At 53.3% G+C, this 21,354-nt stretch overlaps 1 protein-coding gene across 5 annotated transcripts in view; it reads right to left on the bottom strand.

Moving 5' to 3' along the window:
- The window catches only part of Adgrg1 (adhesion G protein-coupled receptor G1), a 38,155-nt gene extending 20,850 nt beyond the window's left edge, over positions 1 to 17,305 (bottom strand). Inside the window, exon 1 of one of the 5 annotated variants that reach the window (XM_031340939.1) lies at positions 17,166 to 17,305. The gene's annotated coding sequence lies outside the window, so the exon portion shown is untranslated. Of the gene's footprint in view, positions 1 to 3,977; positions 4,001 to 9,739; positions 10,048 to 17,165 lie in introns of those variants that run through there. The other 4 variants (XM_031340938.1, XM_031340942.1, XM_031340934.1 and 1 more) reach the window with 4 other exon arrangements.
- Between the last annotated feature and the right edge of the window lie 4,049 nt (positions 17,306 to 21,354).

Here is a 21,354-nt window from a genome sequence, read left to right as displayed (position 1 = left end):
TTCTCACCCTCAGAATGACTTTAATACCAAGTGGTTTTAGAACAGAATGAGGGCAAGACCCTTGAACAAATGAATACCTGTTGGAGGCTGGCACTTGCTGCCTACATCCCTATGGCCTCGGCCACAAGCCAGGTGGCCTACCCTCCAATCCCTACCATTGGCTGCAGTGAACAGAATGTACGCCATTCTTCCCTGAAAACGCCAAGAGTCTGTCTCCTTCTGGAAGCCTTCCCAGATTGCCACAGCTCACTCATAATCCCCTTTGTGAGACAGCCCGGGCCTGAGGCTGCTCCTGCTTATCCTAGTGCTTCCAGGCTATGGCAGGAGTTTCTGGGGCCATCTTTACCTACCCAGGAAGAGAGCAGGATAGAGCCAAGGCTTATGAAGCCTTGCACCTAGCACTGGATATTTTAGAAGCTCATTTCTACCACTCTGTGTGGTGAACGTGGTTGAGCCCATGCTGAGACAGGACTCTAGAGTCTGGGGAGGGGGTGTGATTGCTCAAGGCTACCTAGCTAGGAAGGGCAGGGTATGAAATTCAAACACAGATCTCTGAGACTCTAAGAACCCATTTTATCCCGTGTGGTCCCCTCCCCAACACAATGCACACCCCAGCTCGATTTGATTTCTAGACAGGGCGCTCACTCCTTTCTAAGCGGGCACACTCTTACCTCTGTGATGCCTTTCTACCCAGTGAGTCAAAAGGGAAAGATATTCATCACATGGGGTCACCTCTGAGCTCCAAAGTGAGAACAGAGAGGTATCTAAAGGCCTCCTGCTCCAGTCAGCAGCAGATGAGGACTGAGTCGGGCTGAGAAGGCTGAGGCACAGGATCCCAGCCCTCTGACAGCTGTGGCAAGCCTTTCCCCAGAAGCACCACAGACTCCAGTGGATCCCACGCCTCAGGTGAAAGGGCTGGCTTGGGCCCTGGGAAAGGCAGCTGGGCTTAGGGCCCCGGGCATGCTAGTCCAGTGCCTCCAGCCCATGGACCCCGGCCAGCAGGCTGCCTCAGTCAGCAGGCCACTATTGTCTCACTGCCAGAGCCTGGGACCATTCAGGCTCTATTTTGGGCCTTGAGGAAGAGGAAAAGAAAGCAAAGAAAGGAGCTGCTGTCCTGGGCAGGGGGTGGGGGTGGGGTGGGGACACCTTCCCCTGCCTCCAGAGAAAGCTCCAAGGCCCACTGGCTGGGGAGGTAGCCATATTGGATCCAAGGATCCTGAGACCTGAAAGAACTGGCGGGGTGCTGAGGTTCTGAGAACCCAGAGGGAGGACACCCAGACCCTTAGCATACACTTGGTACTCACTCGTTATAGCAAGAAACCGAGGCACGGCCACCCATTCCCATCTGCAGCCCCCTACCTATCCTCAACCACTAACAACTAATAGGTAACTAATAGCTAACAAATGCTCAGAAACAGCAGCAGCCTAGGATAGAGCCAACTCTGTTCTCACTGAGCTTCTCCAACACTTCTGAGCAGAGGGGAGGAGGGGATCAGAAATGTCTGTCAGATATCCAAGGCTCACAGAGCAATACAGCTGTCCACACAAGCCAGTGACCCTGGTCCCACCTGTCACCTGGCCCTCCTCATACCCACCAAGTCCAGTAGCACCCCAGGGCCTTTGCACATGCTCCCTCCTCACCCCCCACCCCCTCACCATTGTGGTAGTTTCTAAGACCTGCCCTCCAACTGGCCTTCTTGGGGCCTTCACTCAAATGTCCCCTCTCCTGCAATTCGATCTGTGACTCCCCGATTCAAAGTGACTTCCGTGTCTCTAGTGACCTGTTCTATTTTGAGGGCCATAGGTCATTTCTGAAGTGGCCTTGCAATTAGTTTGTTTACTGTTCTTCGGTGGCATTTGCTGTCTTTTTTTTTTTTCTTTTTAAAGCTATTATTGTTGTATGTATGTATATGTTTGTTTCTGTGTGTGTGTGTGTGTGTGTGTGTGTGTGTGTGTGTGTGTGTGTGTGTGTGTGTGTGTGTGTGTGTGTGTGTGTGTGTGTGTGTGTGTGCATATAAGCACCAGTGCTGTGGAAGCCAGGGGTAGAAGATCTCTATGTCTGGGGTTAAGGTAGTCTGGAGTAAGCTCCCTGACATGGATGCTGGGAACCAAAGTCCCCTGCTAGAGCAATGTTGGCTCTTATCCACTGAGCTGTCTGTCTCTCTAACCCAATCTATCTGTCTGTCTGTCTGTCTGTCTGTCTTAGCACCTCTGACACCCCTGCTGGTACAGTGTGGGGGGACAGCAGCTACCTCGTGCAGCTAGTTGAACACACAGGCAAATGAAAAAAAAAAAATGAGGCTTAAAGCCAGGCCACAGGTTCCTTCTCCCCAACAGCTGATTCCTGATATTGCAGATCCAGACTAAAGACATCTGCTCAAGAACAGGGCACTGAGCTGTCCCTAACCTCTGACTAAGTTAGGAGTGCAGGCACTTCTGCCGGATGTTAGGCTAGTGCAGGGATCCCCCAGACCATGCCCAGCCTGAGAGCTAAGGGAATCAGAAGCTCCAGGTTACGGGCAGCCTAATAAAAGCTCTGAGAAGTACCCTGAAGCGCCCAGGTTGTCTTACTCCTACCCCATCTCAGGGTGAGAGGGGCCCACTCCAAAGGCTTCTAGATTGCATGACATCTGAAATCCCACCAGCGCCTGTAAACAGGAAACCCTGGGTTTCTCTTCAGGCAATGTTACCAACCTTTACCCCTCAAGGGCCTGCCCCTATGGTGTAGGATTGAAGGAGCCCAGGAAGAAGATTCACCTACAAAGTTAGGTCACGGTATTATTCCCATATGTAGTGCTGGCCTCCTACAGGAAACCTGAGGTGGATCAGGAAGAAGTGGGTGCTGAGGTATCGGAAGTCAGGGCAGGTGCCTCTGAAGACTAGGATTAGGCACACAGAGTTAGGTCACAGCAAGGACCACATGCCTGTGAGCCCCATGACGTGCATCCACCTCCACACCTCCACTGTCACCTGTGAGGCTGGTTGGCTTGCTGGCGAGGAAACAGGCTTAGAAAGAAACTTTGCCTAGGGCCATGGAACTGGTAAAACTGGATCCCAATCCAGTCCGACTCCTTCGTCTTTGTCTCTACTGTGCTCTTGCAGCACGCCACCCTTACTGGATGCAGAGTGCTTGCCGCCCTTGCCATTCGGCAGAGGTGGAGATGCAGGCTCAGAGAGGTTTTACCGCAACCCCAAGGCCTCACAGCTGGAGGGCTGTGCCTCTACACACACGCACATGCTGTGTGAACACCACTGTCTTCACAGGTCACATTTATTGTAGCTTTGAGCTCTAGTTCCCTTAGTAGAGGGACAGATGGGACACCTGCTTGTGTTGAAGCCCACAGCGGGGGTCTCTAGGGAAACATTCCAGGTGTCTTCCCCAATCATAGCTGGAGGACCAGGCTCCTCTTGTACCAGATTCAGAGACTAGACCCTACCAGCAGGGATCCCGGGAGGGTGGAGCAAGCTTCTCTACTAGCTGAGATAAGTACAAAGCTTGCAAGAGTCTGACAAGAAGGTTCCTTACAGCCCTGCCCACTGCCCACCAATCCAGCAAGGTGATATCATAGCCATGGGAAGGAAGAGCAGCAGCGTGGACACCCTGCCTAGATTCGGGGCTATAGGAAGATCAAGAGACCCCACACCCTGCAGATGAATGTGTGTCTTTCCTGAACAAAAACAACCTCGCTCACTCCCAGTTCCTCACCCCTGAAGATGTAGTGAGACGAACCATTGGGGGAGCTCAGTGCAGTGACCACCAAGGCAGTCCTAGGGGAGCGTCACATCACTCACAGACACCACCACCCACGTGCTACTACCCATGTGCTGCATCATAACACTTGACAACACTAAAGGACATGGTCATTGGTGCCATCCTCCCAGGGTTGGAAAAGCTCACAGCTGGAAAGAGCTGTAAGAAGAGCCTCATGATCCCCCAGGTCCCTTCTAGATCTTCTCTGACCAACTTGAATACTTACAAGGATGGAGAGCTAACGACCCTCCAGTGGGAACAGCCATTTCAACAACACAGGAACAAGTCTGATCACAGGCAAGTGACCGGAGTCCAGGTCCCTGTCACCATGAACTGTCCAAGAACCTTCAACATGCTTCATCATCTCTGAAACATGGATTGAAAATTTCAGCCTCGGAGGACCAGAAGTACCAAAGATGGAATGAGGGCTTTGAGCAGTGGAGTGGTGGCTACGGAGCCAGGCTTTTGGCCAAACCCAAGCCACTTGGCATGTGCCCAGATGATACAACACACAGGAATCAGGCCCAGGCTCAGCATGACTCAGCTGTCCAGACCAACCTCTGGGGTCCACCTCTCACATATGTCACATCAAAACAGGTGGGTCTGAACACCTGTCACCTACCACAGGTCAGAAACCCAGGCTTCCAGAAATAAAACTATACCCCAAGAACTGGACTCAGCTGGCAATGGCCACCCAACCCAGGTCCTAGGGACCAAGGGAACCCAGTCCAAAAGAAGAGTGATCACAGCATGCTACTTAGGCTGCCAGCCTGGCTGGAACCCAGGCATCTTCTCTGAAACCAGGATGATGGCCAAACATTAGGCAATGTCTGAGAGTCACCTTCCCTTGCTATGCTTTTTTGCAAACGAATCTTCCACCTCTTCGCCCTGCACTTGAAATTCTAAAGAGAAGCCTCAGCTGAATGACTGTAATACCAACTGTGACGTCATCTCTCTCGAAGACTGCAGAACCCAGGAAATCTGGTGACCCTGGCGATAGTGTCAAAATGGGCTGCATTCCCGCCACTACTGAGCATCCACGAGTAATGAACACAAGCCATAAACCATTGCAAGATTTCTCTTGCAGACAAGTAACATCTGTCTAACAGGCCACGGGAGTCCTAGAAGGTCAAGGTCAACAGTATCCTTCTCCTGGGATAACGAGGATCAGACACGGTAGATGGCAAAGACTGTTCATCATGTGTCGTCTGTCTGTCCACTAGCTTACTGCTGTCCTCCCCAGACAAGAAAGTCTGTGCACCTAAGGACCCCAGATGGAACTCTGAGGAATACAGTCCCAAAGGAGGTGACTCTTGAATAAAACTGACTGGCTTTCAAGTAATCCTGACAAGTGTCAGGCGGGAGTCTGACAGTATGGCCCCAGGTCTTAGGAAGCAGGATGGAGTGAGTCCCAGGTAGGACAATCCCGGAGCAGCAACTGAGACCCTGTCAGTAGAACGTCTGAGGGCATGGATTATGTATGGACTCAAGCCTGATGATATGACATCTTGACAAGGCGCAGACTGCTTCTCTAGGATAAACTCGTTGCCAATCCCCTGAAGAAGGTTCCAGAATGGTGCCATGAGCAGCACAGTACTTATGGAGCTGGGAAGGAAGCACTTAACGTCTCATGGCTCTCAAGATGCCATTGTTATTCCTGCTTTAACACTAAAGAAAACCAGGGGGCAGGGTTAACACACCCGTCCAAATTCACACAACTGAAGGTGCTCAGATGGAACCAGGCCGACCCAGAACCCGCACTCCTAACTACCCATCTGGTCTAAGCGAGGGCATTGCCAAAGTGGGAGACAGAGGTGGTCTGTGGCACATTAGGAGGAAGCCCACTTCTCCTGAGCCATAGCAGCCTCTGGCTATTCCCTTCACTCCCCCCAGCACCCCTTGGAGGTCCAACTATCTGCATCCTTAAAGCCAATGAGACTCATGTCTGTCACTTGCTAGACATGACAGCTCCTGATTATAATCTCAGCTCTTGGGAGGCTGAGGTGAGAAGACCATGAGTTTGAGACCAATCTGGGCTACATAGTAATACCCTGTGTGAAAAAGCAAAAGGAAAGAATGGAATTGAAGAGGGGGAAGAAAAGAGGAAAGGGGACAGGAGAGGGAGGACAGTACGGCAGAGGGGGAGGAGAGGATGGCGTCACTTGCTCAAGGTTACCCTTCCAGGAGCTGAGCTTAGTTGAGATTCAAGCACTGAGTAGCCAAGCAGGACTTCTGAGGACTCCCAGAGGTGCAGCGTGCTGACTGTACATTTGTAACCCATGTTGCCCTGTGTTCTAGCAACAAATCTTACAAGAGATGGGTCTGGTTCTTTCCACTCACAGGCAGGGAAGCCGAGGCCCAGAGAAGCTGGGATCTTCGGCAGCGTGACGTGAGTCTCTGGTGCTCACCCACTTTCTGCCACGGGAATTGAGAATCAAGGCAGATATTACTGGGAGGAGGGGGGCAGAGGCCTGGAGGACAGAAGAGTGGGATGAAGAGGCAGTAAGGACAGTTTTCCATCTCATCATTTTAGAATCAAAGTGGCCCTGGAATAGGGAAGGCAGGCCAAAGCTATTAGCCACAGAATCATGGACCCATCAGGGGGACTGGAGAGCCAGTCCCTCATCCCAGCCCATCTCCCATTAGTGCAGAGAGACTGCCTGCTGATGTCAGATGCTCCGCCAACTTCTCAGCACTAAGCTCTTATCTCTGCCTGCCTGGGATTGCACTTCACACATCACCAAGGGCAGTGCCAGCCCAGGAACCTAGTGCCCAACCAACCATGCTAGCCTTGCTGCCGACACAGATCGGACTCGTCGGGGCAAGCTGACTTGTTCCAGTGTCCAGCTCCCCCACAGGTCTTGGAGATAAGAAGTGATGACTCTGACTCCGGTATGCTTATCCATCCAATGGGAGCCAGAAAGACGAATGCTAACTTCCCATGATTCAAGTGTTCTTCTGGGTGTTTTCATGTTAACTCTTCGGTGCTTGGAGCAGCCCCCTGAAGATGTGGTTAAAGATGAGGAAACTGAGGCATAAGCCCAAGCCCACACAACCAGAAAGGAATATAGCCAAGTCCTCTTTGAGCAAGTCTGCCTGAATCCCATCACCAAATGCATGGGCTTGCCAGTGGGGGCATGGGCACGTGCCCTCCTACGACCAGCTTAGGACACAGACAAGGACCTTATTGCCTCCCAAGAGAGGCAGAAAACAACAGTGAGACATGGAGCCCCCAAGACTGGGTCCCTCACCAGGGAAGCCTCCTCACCCCCATTCCTTGTCTCTAAAGTAATCGGTGAGCCCAGCAGTGGAAGGTTCAGGATTGCTCTAATCTATGCTGGGCTTCCAGGGAACCTGGAGTGTTCAGAGCACATGGGAACAGTGTCGCAAACCACCTCACGGGTAGGCCAGTGATTAGCAGTGGGTTACCCTTAGTCTCTCTCTCCTCAGCAACTCAGGCCTGACCTCAGAATCTACAGGCTCCCCAGGGGCCCCCAGCAACTCCAGACAGGGCTGAAGGTCCAGAGCCTGGAGCAGGGACAAGCTCTCAGCCGAGCAAGGGATGCCTTGCCAGTGCTCCACCCACTGCATCTGAGAGGCCTCTTTGTGCCAGCCCTGCCCCACCCCCTACTTGCCATCTGCCAGGTCCCTGGAGGCTGGTCACCCTCAGCTGCCGGGTGCACTCACATGATGCCCCCATCTGATGTGAGTCAGAAAGTAGGGCCACCCTGGGGACCTCTACCCTGAGGGGAAGGGTGCAACACTGAGGTTTGGGTCCTGTGTTGTCACACATCCCCAACCTCCCCAACAAGTACCTCTAACACCCTCTTCAGGGTCCTGCCCCTTCCCCTACTGACTAGAAGCTCATCCTGCATCCTGAATCCCAGTGAGGGCTCAGTATCTACTGGACAGGAGATCATCCACAATGGCCCGCTCCATGGCTGTCCTGTCCATGTCTCTTCTTTGTCTATGCAGACTCCTGATAAGCAGGCCATCCCTACAGAACCTGTCATAACTCTGTCTGCTCTTTTTATTTCTCTTCCTTGTGGTTAAACTATCTCAGTTCTACTTCTTTTCCCATAACCAGGAAGCTATCCCTAGGCCTGAGGCTCAACCTAGCAGCCAGGGGGGCCAAGCAGCCAGGTCAGACCCACAACGTTCATCCTCTGCCCTACCCACTCTGCTGCCTGGTCCTCTCACCATCGCTTCCCACTGCACAGGAGATTGAGACCCTCTAGTGTGACACAAAGTATGCCAAAGTGGCCCAAGTCAGACTGCAGTTCTGTGGCTGGCCTCATGCCTCTAAGCTTTCATTGTTCCCCCAAATTCTCCCCGGAATTATATTCTCCACCATGGACATTCCACACATCTATGCCTGGGCACTGCCCTTCCCTCTTCACTTCTACTCAGTTTCGGGCCAGACTCACTCCTCTTTTCTCACAATCCCAGAGCTCCTGCCATCTCTTCCCACTCTGCAATCAGACCTCCTTACCAGCCTGTCCCTAACAGGATGGCAGTGCCACACACAAGATGATTAGGACAACCTCCTAACCAGAGATCGCACCAAGGAGGCAGGATCCCCCAGCGGCGGACTCTAGGAGCCAAGCCCTTAGCCCACAGAGGCGTGGTGGCTAGGATCACCCCCATGCCAATTTAGCAACCAGGGAGAGTCCGGTTGGAGTGACTTTGACCAAGGTGGAATCAAGGTGGGATGTATCTCAAGTTCCTGGGGGCTCTAATAGCAAAAGGAGATAAAGTCTGGCCCCCAAAGCTAGTACAGACTCGGAACAGGGCAGGGAGGACCACACAAGGACTGGCCTGCACTCTCGGGACTCCTTGGCAGCCTGCAGCTCCCAAGACCAGAGCTTGCCCTTTCAGTGGTCTCCGATTCCTGGGGGGGAGGGGGCGTGCTGCAGGGACGAAGCTGTCTGCAAGTTCCAACTGACTTTGCCTCATTGCTCACTGTGCATTAAGGAAGACAACAGGGAGCAGCACACAGTAGGCACTTAATGCTTAAAATCAGCAACCTCCCTTGGCCTTCTGAAGGAGGCATAGGATTTCTCTACCCATGTCACTCACCGCATACCATGGTGGCCCAGGTGGAAAGGGGGGGAGAAGGGTTCTGCCTCTACTTGCCCTCCCCTCAGTAAAATGAGCCCCTTAGAGGCCCTAACGGTCACCACACACAGATGGCTGGTTGGAGAGTGGGGAAGACAGGAACCCTGCCCCATTTCCTACACCAGGGGAAGGGGACTGAGGTCCTATCAGGCCCAAGCAGCTGGAGGCCTTGAGGTCTTGTGGTTAGTGGGTAAGGAGCTCTTGGCACCTTGGCCTCCCTTCCCAGGACGCTCATTCCAGGTGCCTCCTGTTCAGATCAACGTTGCACTGTGCCTTCATTCCTTGGTCAAAAGTTGTTACTGCCCTGGTTCTCTAGGGGCCCCTGTCCTGTCCCTAAGGGACTCTATAGGGGAGGCCACCGTCAGGGGAACCATGCTCAGTCTACCACAGTGCCCTCTTCCGGAGCCTGGCTCTCTGTCTCTGGACTTGCTGTGTGACCTCAGACAAGCTCCCTGCCCACTCAGAGTCTCTCTTCTCCCACAGGGCTTCGTAGCCCCACGCCAGCCTTAAACTTGAGAGCCACCTACCTCTACCTCCCCAAATACCAGGATAACAGGTGAAAGCAACGGCCTAAGGCTGAGAACAGACCGTCTATCAAAAGGCACAGAGCATTGCCACCACACTGCTGGGCCCAAGATTGTACCACACCAGTGAAGGCTTGCTTTCCCAAATGCCCAACAACTACTGGTTTCAAAAGTTCTGTTCCTTCTGAACCCATCTCCTTTCCAGGCAGCTCTCAGTTTACACACATCTCTAGCCCTGCAGTGTAGTAAAGCCCCCCAAGATCCCTTTACATTCTACAAGTCTCTGCTTAGCAGCCACATGCCCTTCCCATCTCCTCCCACCCACTGGCTGCCCTTAGTCCGGTACCTGGTGCCAGGTGGCGGGTTCTGAAAGGAGCCAGGCAGCTGGACCACCTTTCAGGATTCACCTCCAACGCTGAATGAATCTTGCAGTCTGGGTATCTGGTAAGAGTGTTGAGCGAGAGCTAGCAAGTGCACTGGCTGGGGGTGGGCGAGGCTTTGGGGAGGCTCCTACCAGCCAGCAGCCCCTATAGTAGAGACCAGGCAGCAGCCTGTGTGGAGCCGGAGAACCCAGAGAACTGGAGGGGAGGGCTGGGACACCCTCCTGCCCTAGCTCAGCTCCTCCCTTCAGGCTGGAGATGAGATGACTGGCTAACTGTGAGTCATGGCTTTCTCAGAGGGAGGCAGGAGGAGGCAGGGCTGACTGACTGACAGAGGTGAGGCGGGACCCTGGGGGATGCCCATGACTCAGGCCTGGCAAGTGGGGACCTGGGTCTCTCCTCTCATCATCCCAGCACCCTGGTGCCAGTTTTCAAAAATGGGTATGAGCTGGAATGAGTGTGTCTCCTCACATACACATACACTGCCCCCCATGATTAAATCCCTGGGGGCTGCTCTCCTGAAGTTCTTTCAAAGAAACCAGTTTGCCATGGCAACAGGCTACTCGGATGCTGCTGCCCCTTCCTCCAGGCCCAGCCAATAACTACCCCTTCCTGAAGGACAGTCTAACCTCCGCGGCTGCAGGCAGAGCCAGTGCTGACTGGCAGAGCGGAAGGCACTCCAGGAGGAAGGGGGTGTCAGGCCGCCTGGCTGGAGGCCATACGTGGCTGACTGCTGACCCGTGTCTCTGAGCGTCTTCCCAGCAGGGAGCCAGACCATTCTCCCTCAGTCTCAACCTTTCAAAACTCACATCCTGGACCCTGAGACCCCAGGGACTTCTGGAAATAGCCTTTTTGAGTCAGCTGAGCCAAATGGGAAACTGAGGCCCAGGTAAAGAGCCCTTCCAAAACCTCAGAAAGCCATTTGGGAATGGGCCAACCCCATCATGCTCACCCTGGCTGCTGCCTGTTGGTTGTTCTAGCTGAGGTTCACTGGTCCTACACAGTGCGGGGGTGGGGGTGGGGTGGGGGGGAGAATAGGGGTGAGGGTGGGTGGGAGTTGGGGGTAGTGTTTTGGATAAGGATGGCCCTCGGAGTGAAGACTCCTGTCTTTGCTCTCCCATATTCCATACTGATTGAGCAAAATGAAGCGCCCATGAGGATTTCACAACCTAATGAGGGCAAGTGGCAACAATAACAATAATGGCGGCAACAGAATAACAGCAATCACAGCGGCTGCATTCCAGGCTTCCCTCCAACCTGCTTCCCAGCACCTGCCCAGACAATTAATGAGTCTCAAGGAATTCTCCAGGAATGTGGTAATGAAGAAAGAAGAGGGCAAGGCAGAGAGAAAAGATGCTCAGGGAAGGTAGTTAACTTCTTCAAGGTCTCACAGCTGGGGAAGGAGAGGGGGTAGGCCCTTAACCTCATCATCTGCACGGCGTCTCCACCATACAGAAGAGGCCCATGTATAGAAAGAGCAAGAGACACTCAGCCACACCCTTCAAAGGCTGGGTATGGACCAAATGGCTCCAGAGCCCTGGCTGGATAATGGAGGAGAATGCAGGAAGTTCAAGAAAAGGAGACACCCGGAAGAGCCTTCTAGTGGGGACAGCAGCAGGGGTGAGGGAAGTGGAACAAGATAGTGGGAGATTGTGAATAAATGGAACTGGAGGGCTAATCCAAGGCACAGGGGTGTCTCGGAAGGTGTTTGAGTACAGGTCTGTCCCATAAGAACCTAAAATTTAATAGGATTCCCAGGTGGTTATCGTGTCTGGCCAAGCTTAAGTAGGCCTGTCTCTCCTTTAAAGGCTCAGGCCACGGGGCCTTAAAGATGGAGGCAGAAAAAAGCTGGAGTAAAGACTCTCATCCAAACAAGGCTAGGGAGAGCCGAACAGGGAAAGGGGAGATATCAAAAGCACCCCTGACATGTACAGTCAGGGGTGGGGTGCAGATCTGCGAGGAGAGAAAAGGCTGTCCTAACGCACAGTTAGATGAGAGTGGATCTGCAGCATTAGGGAACCACATGTCCTCTCTGGTTCCCATGACTACTGGAAGCACAATGCCAGAGCTCAGTCAGAAAATGGCAGCTCCACGGGGAGGCTTGTGGGATTACAGGCTGGTGACAGAGCCAGCATGGGGTGGGGAGCACAGGAAACGGATGGGTGCCCCTTCTTTATAAGAAATGTAAGTGAGACAATACTGGTGCTGCTCCCTGGCCAACTGGCTACAGCAGACTCTGCCAGCTGGTGACTTGAGCATCTCTATCCAGCCACCCCTTTGCTGTCAGTCAAAGACAAAAAACAGCACCTGTTCCCTGGGCACTAAGGAGAGACCTTCAGGGACACATGAACCCGGGGATAGGGATAAGAAGAAACAGTGTTGCTGCGGCTGCTGCCTGAGGCAAGTCTGAGCACAGAGGATGGAGTCTGTATGTGGCTGGTGGCACTTCAAGAGACCTTCACATCTCAATCTTTCTAATCTGCCTGAGAGAACAGGTTACACAAGCCAGCTTTGTCAAGAGCAACAAGCTGTGTCCACCCTTGCCAAGGGGCCTGGAAACCCACTACCTGATCAGAGGTGGGTTGTTTTTTTTTTGTTTTGTTTTTTAAGATTTATTTATTGGGGGCTGGAGAGATGGCTCAACGGGTAAGAGCACTGACTGCTCTTCTGAAGGTTCTGAGTTCAAATCCCAGCAACCACATGGTGGCTCACAACCACCCATAATGAGATCTGACGCCCTCTTCTGGTACGTCTGAAGACAGCTACAATGAATTACGCTTGAGCAAATGGGCCAGAGCGAGCGGGGCTGGCAGAGGTCCTGAGTTCAATTCCCAGCAGCCACACACATGATAGCTCAGGGCCATCTGTACAGCTACAATATACTCATACACATAAAATAAATCTTATGAGTACACTGTAGCTGTATAGATGGTTGTGAGCCATCACATGGTTGCTGGGAATTGAACTCAAGACCTCTGCTTACTCAGGCTCCACTCACTCCAGCCCAAAGATTTATTTATTACTATATGTAAGTACACTGTAGCTGTCTTTAGACACACCAGAAGAGGGCATCAGATCTCATTACAGATGGTTGTGAGCCACCATGTGGTTGCTGGGATTTGAACTCAGAACCTTTGGAAGAGCAGTCAGTGCTCTTACCCGCTGAGTCATCTCACCAGCCCTCCCCTGCTCCCCCGCCCCCCCCCCACCAGAGGTGGGTTTTTAACTGTACAAAAAGAGCTCAAGTTCAGGCTTTTCTTGCAAGCCCAGTGTCCTTATATATTTTAGAGCACAATACCCAGCACACTGATGCTAACATGAACACAAGAGCACAAAGCTCCAACTTGTAAACATCCAGCATCTCTTCTATACAACAGGAATGTCTGGACCATTTTTCAGAGATAGAAACTGAGGCACATAAAGGGGACCTTCCCAAAGCCACCCCACAATCCAGTAGCCTGTAACGCAGAAGACATGCTAGGGCTGTGCTCCTAGCCACCTCCCGGCTCCCTTCATTCCCGTGGGAAAGCCTCCCGCCTACAGCGTGGGGGAAGCCACAGCCCCATGATAATGCCACCTCCTCCCGTCACATCGCCCCAGGGTCCAGCAAGGATGGGGGTGTGCATGTGACTCAGCCACACTTACAAAGGCAGCTGTGTACCAGTGCCCAGGACAGCCTTCCCCACTGGGGGGCATCCCTTCCCCTAGCAGGGCAAGAGTAGGAAAATATGGCTGGTCCAAGAGGAGGGGAAACAGGGGTCTCTCTCAGCCATTCAAGTAGGCTGAGCCTCACAGGGATTCAAACCTGGTCTTGGGGTTCAAGGACAACATACCAGATAACATGGAATAAAGGGCCAAGTCAAGTTTGCCTGTTTTCTGAGACCTTATTTGGAGTCCACTCTAGGTTCTTGGGGATGGAGCCCAGCAGGTAGCCTGCCTACATTTACCTGCCTCAGATTTCCAAAGCCTTAGGGTTGTGGTCTGGGGAGAGTCACACCTCCCAGATGCTACAAGAAATTCTTTAATCCCCTCCTGGCCATAGCTCTGTCCCTCTTCACCCCTTGCTCCAAATAGCAGTGGTATACTTGTCATAAGCCATACGAATGGCTGGTGTTTTCTCCTACAATCCTGCCAGGGGGCCTCTGTTTACACTAGGAGAGGGAAGGAGACCCCCAGCCAGTGTCATGGCTGGAACCAGGGTTTGGCTTTCAGGACAGTTCCTTCCCCCAGGTCTCTCTCTCTCTGGTCCCAATGATGTCTGATCGAGTGCCAACAAGAAGTGGCCTTGGTCCCTGGCATGGGCACACAACCTTTCTCCCTGTGCTCACCTCGTTCCTGCCTGCAGGGAAGAGGCCAATCCAGTATCTTGTTCCCTAGCCAACTTCATGCTGGCTGCCTCCAAGGTCCCCCCCCCACACACTGACTGCCCTCAGAGGTGGGCATGCCTGGATGCCCAGCTACCCGAGACAGGCAAACTGGGTAAGAAACTCCCGGTCATACTGCAGCATGACGGAATGTCTGACCCTCAGCTTAGCCACCCCCACTCCAAGAGCCCTCCAGCAGAGGAGGGCAGGATCCAGCCAGATCTTGCTGAGAGAGTCATATTGGCCATGCCCCTGCCTCTCAGCATTCAGAAGCCCCCGAGCCCAGGGCAGAGATACGTACCTTGAACAAGCCCTCACCAGTCCTGTCACAAGTCTGGTGCCTGTCCTTCAGTTTTCAGAGGCCTGGGGTCCTCCTGTGAGACCCTACCCGTCTCTGAACAGAGGTTCCCTCTGCAGCCCAGGTGATCAGGAGGAGTTGTCATGTTGAGGCCTTCCTGCTCTACCTCTTCAGGGTGTGAGACTCTGACCTGTACTCTGCTTCGAAGCAGCCTGGCCCAGGAGAGCCACTGACGGAGGCTCCAAACCACTCTCCTTGATGGGCTGGTTCTTGCTGGCATTGCCCCCAAAGCCCTCTATAACTGCCATGGGAGCCTAGCGTCAAGTTGCTGGGCTTTGATCTTTCCATGTCCTCATATGTTAAATGGGTATGGTGCCCACCTAACCACAGGGTCTGCTCCTGAGCATGTGCTGAAATACATGCACGTGTGCATGTTTATGTGCACATGTGTGTGGAGGCCAGAAGTCAACCCCAGTGTGTGCCTCCCTCCATCACTCTCCATCTTATGTGATAAATGTTTTAGGAATTAGGTTGTGTGTGCGTGTGCGTGTGAGCATGTGTATGTGTGCACATGCAGGTAACAGTGCCGCCACTCTTTTGCATGTGGAGGTCAAAAGATAACTCACAGAAGTTGGTTCTCTCTTTGCTTCATGTGAGACCCCAGAGATCTAATGCAGGTCATTAGCCTTGAAGGAAAGCCCTTTAGCCTAAACACCTTGCTGGCCCCTCCAATTACTTTTGGAGACAGTCTCTCAGGGAACCTGGAGCTCTCTGGTTCAGCTAGACTCGCTGGACAGCGAGCCTGGAGATCCTCCTGTCTTTGCCTCTCTGGGGTAAAGGCACAAACCACCAAGCTCGGCTCTTAACTGTGGTGCTGGGGAATCCAAGCTCAGGCTTTCCTACTTCCACAGCAAGCATGTTTGCCAACAAGAGTTATCTCCCAGGCCCCATGAGTCTGTTCCTAAAATGTCTCCAGCATGCAGGAACAGAGGGACTTCAACCCTCCACAGAAGCCACCCTGCCTCAGCTAGAGCCCAGACCTGATCTGGGGTGACTAGCATCCCCCAGCCACGTCAGCTGCTGCCAACTGTTCCACAGTTGTGCCAGTCTGCATAGACCCTCCCTGGGTCCTGTCCTGAGGTTTGAGTGGTCCAGCTGTCTCTGATCTCGTCTGTGCCAAACAAGGCAGGCAAGGAAAGCTCAGAGAGGGACTACCCACAAGACAGTACAGCCCTGTACAAAGGATGGGTAAGACACGCTCCATCTTGAGGAGAACACTATGCCAGGTCACTCACTACCAGTCTCCAGAACCAGAACCAGAATCTTGGCTGTGCCTTCATGTGTGCCCACACCCCCTTCTTGTCACAGCACAGATGTGTTTGTGAGATATTGACTGGGGCGGCGGGGGTCGGGGGGGGGGGAGACTCACTTGGGAATTCACAATGACACCCGAAATCCAGTAGGCTGCCAACACCTCCTCCCCTTTTCCCTCCCCCTTTCTTTCAGGACAGCATCTCTCCATGAAGCCCAAAACGGACCTGTCTCAGCCACCCTAGTGTGGAGATTACACCTCAAACATCTCCAGCACTTCTCTTTCCATACAATAAAGAGCTGGAATCCTAAATACTTTGTAGAAATCCCGCAGAGCATAGGGCCCCCTAACCCCAGGAGACTTCCCCTCCCCCAACACCTCCTTCCTTCTGCATGCCCCTCTGCCCAGCAGCCAGGGAACCCCCACGGGGTCTCCCACTAAGTGCTGGGGTGCAGGTGGCGAAGGCGGCATAATGGAGTGATAACAGATGCTCATTAGTAGGGGCCCACCGTGCAGCCCACACGCCTCAGGGAGCCAGACTGGCAGAGGCAAGGCAGCGGCGCCAGCCACCCACCTTTGTCTGGTTGGGTGGGGGCCGTGAGCTAGGGCTGGGGGCTGGGCACTGGGACTTTAGAAGCAGTATTTGATTTGACATCTGGGGCCCTGTCTACCTCCATCATGGTACAGCTAGGGACACGGGTCCAGGTGGAAGGAATGCCAGGGTCCCACCAGAGGCCACGACAAGCCTGAACTTTTCCTTCCTCTCTGGGTACATCTTGGGGGTCACCATGTGGAGGAAGCAGCTGGTAGGAGAGGTGCGCCTTTGACTAGACTCTTGCAGATGGGGTGACAAACCTGGGCTGACAGGCAAGGGGGCCCGTGCTTGGCAGCAGCGGCAAGACATACGTGAGCTCTGCCCTTTTGCTGGCTTACCAAGAAAGGCTGTCTGCCTCTTCCTCCTCAAAAGTCAAAACAACCTGAGTGAGCTGCTACTAAACCGGTTCCTCCCGTGGATCTCAGGAGGAAACTGCTTGGGGAGCATTGGGGACAAAGGGAAAAACGGGGTTCATGCCGCCAGTCCTCATCCACACGCCAGGGTCCAAGCTTCGCTCTGGCCCTCGTGGCAGTGGTACCCTTCTGAGCAAAGAGGGACACGCCTCACAGCTGGCCAACATGTTCCAGTGCCCCCTCGTGAGCATGCCCAGCCCACACTCTGAGCAGCAAGGAATATCCTAGGAACAGCTAGAACTTCTAACTCAGTCGTTCCCTGGGGGACACGATCCAGCACATGCACCAGAAGCCCCATGCACTGCACTGAACCTGAGACCAAGGTCAAGCGGGACGGGCCAGGCTAAGGCCCTGCCATACCCGCTGCCCTCTCTTACCTCCGTCTCCCAATCTGAACAACAGCGTCTTACCTCCAAGCCTAGGCAGGCCCTCCTGTTAACAGCCTTTGCTGTTGATGCCTCCTCCTCCTTCCAGGTGCCCAGCACCTAGTCTGAGCCTGTCTAGGCAGCTGTGAACTCAATCCAGGTGAGGCTCCGCCTACCGGTCTAGCTTCCGGTGCCAAGTGCCCTCCAACACTCCTAGATTTCCTGGAGAAGCCTGACAGGGTCTTCAGCCTCCATGGATTTTTGGGATCTCTTCCCTGGACAGTAAAAGCTGCCCTGTGGGAGGCCGGGATCACGCTGTCTCTGAGCTTCAGAGACCCTTTCAAACTGTGGGAGGCATGCTGCCACGCCCACACACACCTGCAAGCTGCCAGCCCTTTGTGGCTCCTCCAGCCCCTTCTGAGCCATATCCTGTCTGCAGCGCAATACAAACCAGCCACAGGCTGGATGCAGGAGGGCTCCAGGGCTGTGGGTGGGGTTCACAAAAGGTCCTGCTGGACCAAGGTGGAATCAGGGCACGCGGAAGGGTGAGGGGACTGGAACAGAGCTTTGTGCTAGGAATGGGAGGTGGCAGCTGCCCCAGGTATCTTGGGAGGGTGCCAAGGGGAGAAGTCCAGGCAAGCTCCACCCTGCAATGGAGAGAGGCCCTGTGCATGCACTTCCCTCAGACCCTGCCACCCACCTCTTTTTCAACATTCTTGCAATCAGGCATCAGTATCAGGGGCAGGATGTGTGTGGGTCCTTCTGATGCACACCCAGCTCCAACATAGAGATCTGCTGGCTGAGCCATACTTTCCTCAGGAAGCCAAGGCAAGCAGAAGCTGATCCTCTGAACAGGGGGTATGAAAAAGTGTTGTGGTACCATGGGGTTGCCACTCCTGTAAGATTTACCTCGGAACCCCCCTCCCCATAAGTCCATTGTGTTTCTTGTGCCTCAGGTCAATCCCCCTGCTTTTCTTGTCTTTGAACCCCAGCAGTTACCAGAGTAGGGTCAGAATAGGGTCTGGTCTAGAGGAAAGATGTATGGCTAGTGAGTGGATAAGAAAAGAAAATGGATAGATAGGTGGATGGACAGATGGACCAGAGGATGGATTCCATTGCGTGTTTGTGGAAAGCCTACTGTGATCTAGGCACTGTACAGGGCATAGGAGAGACAGCTATAATAAGCCTTACACTAAAACCCCTGCCTGCTCAGAGCTGCAGGGATACAGATCATAAATTAATAAGCAATAAATATAAAATCTATCCAGAGCTATAGTAAGAGTAATGGGGAGAAAATATGGTGAGGGGAGTTGATAAAGGAGCGGTTTTAGATTCTCAGTGAGAAATGATGCTTGAGTATAGACAGTATCCAAGGAGCTAGCCCATGGGGTATCCAGAGCAGAGCATTCTAATGGATGAAAGAGCCAGTGCAAAGGCCCTGGGGTTGGTGACCCTGATTTAAGGGATGAGGAGGAGGCTGCTCACTGCTGTGCAGCTGAATGAAGGTCACAGAGGAGAAGGCTATCAAAAGGAAGCACCAGTCCCGAGAGGACGCAAGCGCCTGTCTGCAAAGGCCCTGCACAGGCCCCGTTGAGACTCTCTAATCCCACCCTAATCCCTTCCACATTCGAACTCCTGGCTACAGGGTGGGCATGCACACTTGCTCTGCCCAGTACAAGCTGGACCTCTAGAGGTAAGCAGATGGGGGTGAGGAGGAAGGAGCCAAGGATGATGAATGTCAAAGAGAGAGCCCACAGAAAAGTTTGACAGTTCCCCATGGCCCCAGAGACACCGTCTCCCTGATAAGGACACAGGGGAGTCCCAGTGATTTCCTGTATGCCCACGGGTGACTCCCTAACTTGTGACACCCACACTTCACATCTTCCCCTGTGTCCTCAGGGCCCCCGGCATGTGATATAACTACCATTCTGTCACCTAATAGCAAGGACTGGTGCTAGAATTCACCCCCCCCCCCTTTTTTGTTGTTTTTTTGAGACAGGGTTTCTCTGTGTAGCCCTGGCTGTCCTGGAACTCACTCTGTAGACCAGGCTGGCCTTAATCTGCCTGCCTCTGCTTCCCAAGTGCTGGGATTAAAGGTGTGCACCACCACCTGGCTAGAATCCCAGTCTTGAGCCCACTTTTGCTGGGTTTCCTTGGAAAGGTTGCTTACCCTCTGTCTTAGTCAAGGTTTCTATTCCTGCACAAACATCATAACCAAGAAGCAAGTTGGGGAGGAAAGGGTTTATTGAGCTTACTTCCACATTGCTGTTGATCACCAGAGGAAGTCAGGACTGGAACTCAAGCAGGTCAGGAAGCAGGAGCTGGCTGACGCAGAGGCCATGGAGAGATGTTCCTTACTGGCTTGCTTCCCCTGGTTTGTTCATCCTGCTCTCTTATAGAACCCAAGACTTCCAGCCCAGGGATGGTACCACCCACAAGGGGCAATTGAGAAAATGCCCCACAGCCCAGGGATGGCATCACCCACAAGGGGCCCTACCCCCATTGATCACTAGTTGAGAAAATGCCCCACAGCTGGATCTCATGGAGGCACTTCCCCAACTGAAGCTCCCTTCTCTGTGATAACTCCAGCCTGGGTCAAGTTGACACACAAAACCAGCCAGTACACCCTCTCTGTGCCTCAGGTCATCTATCAAATGGAGACCCCTTCTTTTGCCCTGCTTGCCCTCCAAAGATAGCAAAGGTTGGAAAGCTTAGTGAGCCCTAGCAGTGTAGGAACCGTGGAGCATTTGTGAGTCTGGAGGCATGGTCTCCTGGTGGCCCAGACCATCCCCTAGGATAGTGGGTTAAGGAAATGAAATGTGACAAGAACCTGTCCCAAGTCTCAGACCTGCCTGCCACCTGCAGAGATGGATTGTAACCACCATCAGACAACAGGCCCTGAGCCAAATGCAAACTCTGGGTCACACCAACACTTCCCTCATCCTGGAGGGAGTAGCTACCTGGCACCGAGGGGCAGGGTACTCACTCCCAAGCAAGTCAAGAGTCAGGCCTGGGAACAGGCTAGAAGTCACACCCAGGCAGCTGAACTTCAGAATCAGGCCTATTCCGGCTCCTCACTAACAACAGAGAAAAGAATACAGATCCTTCCCCTTCCTGGGTACAGTGTTTCTGGTGAGAAGGTGAGAAAATCCCCAGGTTAAAGTACTTGGTGCTTTCAAGCTACGGTTCCATATTTCCTCTCAGAGCTGGTGGAACCCACAAGGTCAGGGGTTGAGCTCCCCATCTCTGTGGAAAGCCATGGTTGAACTCATCTTGGACCTTGAGAAAGTGTTGGCTTACCCACGGTGACAAGCGTGAACTTAGGCAAGGCTTCTTTCTGACTTGGGCCATTTTTTTGCTAGTTCCTGTATTTATCCACTGAGCTAATATTTGCCTAGTAAGTACTAGGTGCTTGGGCCTCTCGGGTTGGGAAAACAAACACTCTGTGGGGCCTGCAGTAGAAATGATGAGGTGGGGGTGGGGTGGGGAGTGGGGGTGGGGATTGCTGGATCAGACTGCCTGGAGCCCAGCCCCACCTGCTGTTCAGTTACCTCCCTCAGCCTGTGTGTGTGTGTGCACAGCAGGTGTGAGGGGCACCAATCCAGGGTGTGAGGACTCCCGGGAAGACACTCAATCTCTCTTGACAATGGCTGACACGTGTTTAAATGCCCCATAAATGCTCCCCATCCCTAGTGCAGAGCAGAAGGTAAGTTACTGGCTTTTGGCAATCCTCCCTGTGCTCAGCGCTGTTCCTGCTTACTGAATGGAGGTGATCCCCACTGCTTCCCATGACAAGGACTGTCTCCCTGTGGCCACCCCTGGCAGAAGCCATTCTTCACGGCGGTGTGAGTGTGCGAGCTCACCGCTCTAGAACCCACCCCCAGCAGCCTAGCTAGCTGCCTCATCAGGCTCTGCAGAAAAAGAGTCAGGATGGGTGGCTAGCTGATGGCACTACCTAGCTCTTGGTGAGTTCATAGTAAGCCCTGTGTAATGACTGTCAAGCCAGCAAGAGGGTGGAGAGTCCAAGGCCACCCTGGGTTGTGCAGCAGACCCTGAATGGGCTAAGTTCTCAGTAAGCTCATTCGAAGCAGCTTTGTGTCCTTGGGTTGAGGTCAAGCCTGGCATCTAGGTTCCTCCATACAGAGTCATCTATCTGTGCCCAATCTAGAACCAGGACACCCTCTCCTGCTTTCCCCCTCCACCCCTCCACCCCCACCTCCCTGCGGTCTGAGCC

The sequence above is a fragment of the Mastomys coucha genome, unplaced genomic scaffold (assembly GCF_008632895.1).
Source record: "Mastomys coucha isolate ucsf_1 unplaced genomic scaffold, UCSF_Mcou_1 pScaffold22, whole genome shotgun sequence".
In the NCBI taxonomy this organism is placed as follows: domain Eukaryota; kingdom Metazoa; phylum Chordata; class Mammalia; order Rodentia; family Muridae; genus Mastomys; species Mastomys coucha.
This window is presented reverse-complemented; position numbering and strand designations above follow the sequence as displayed.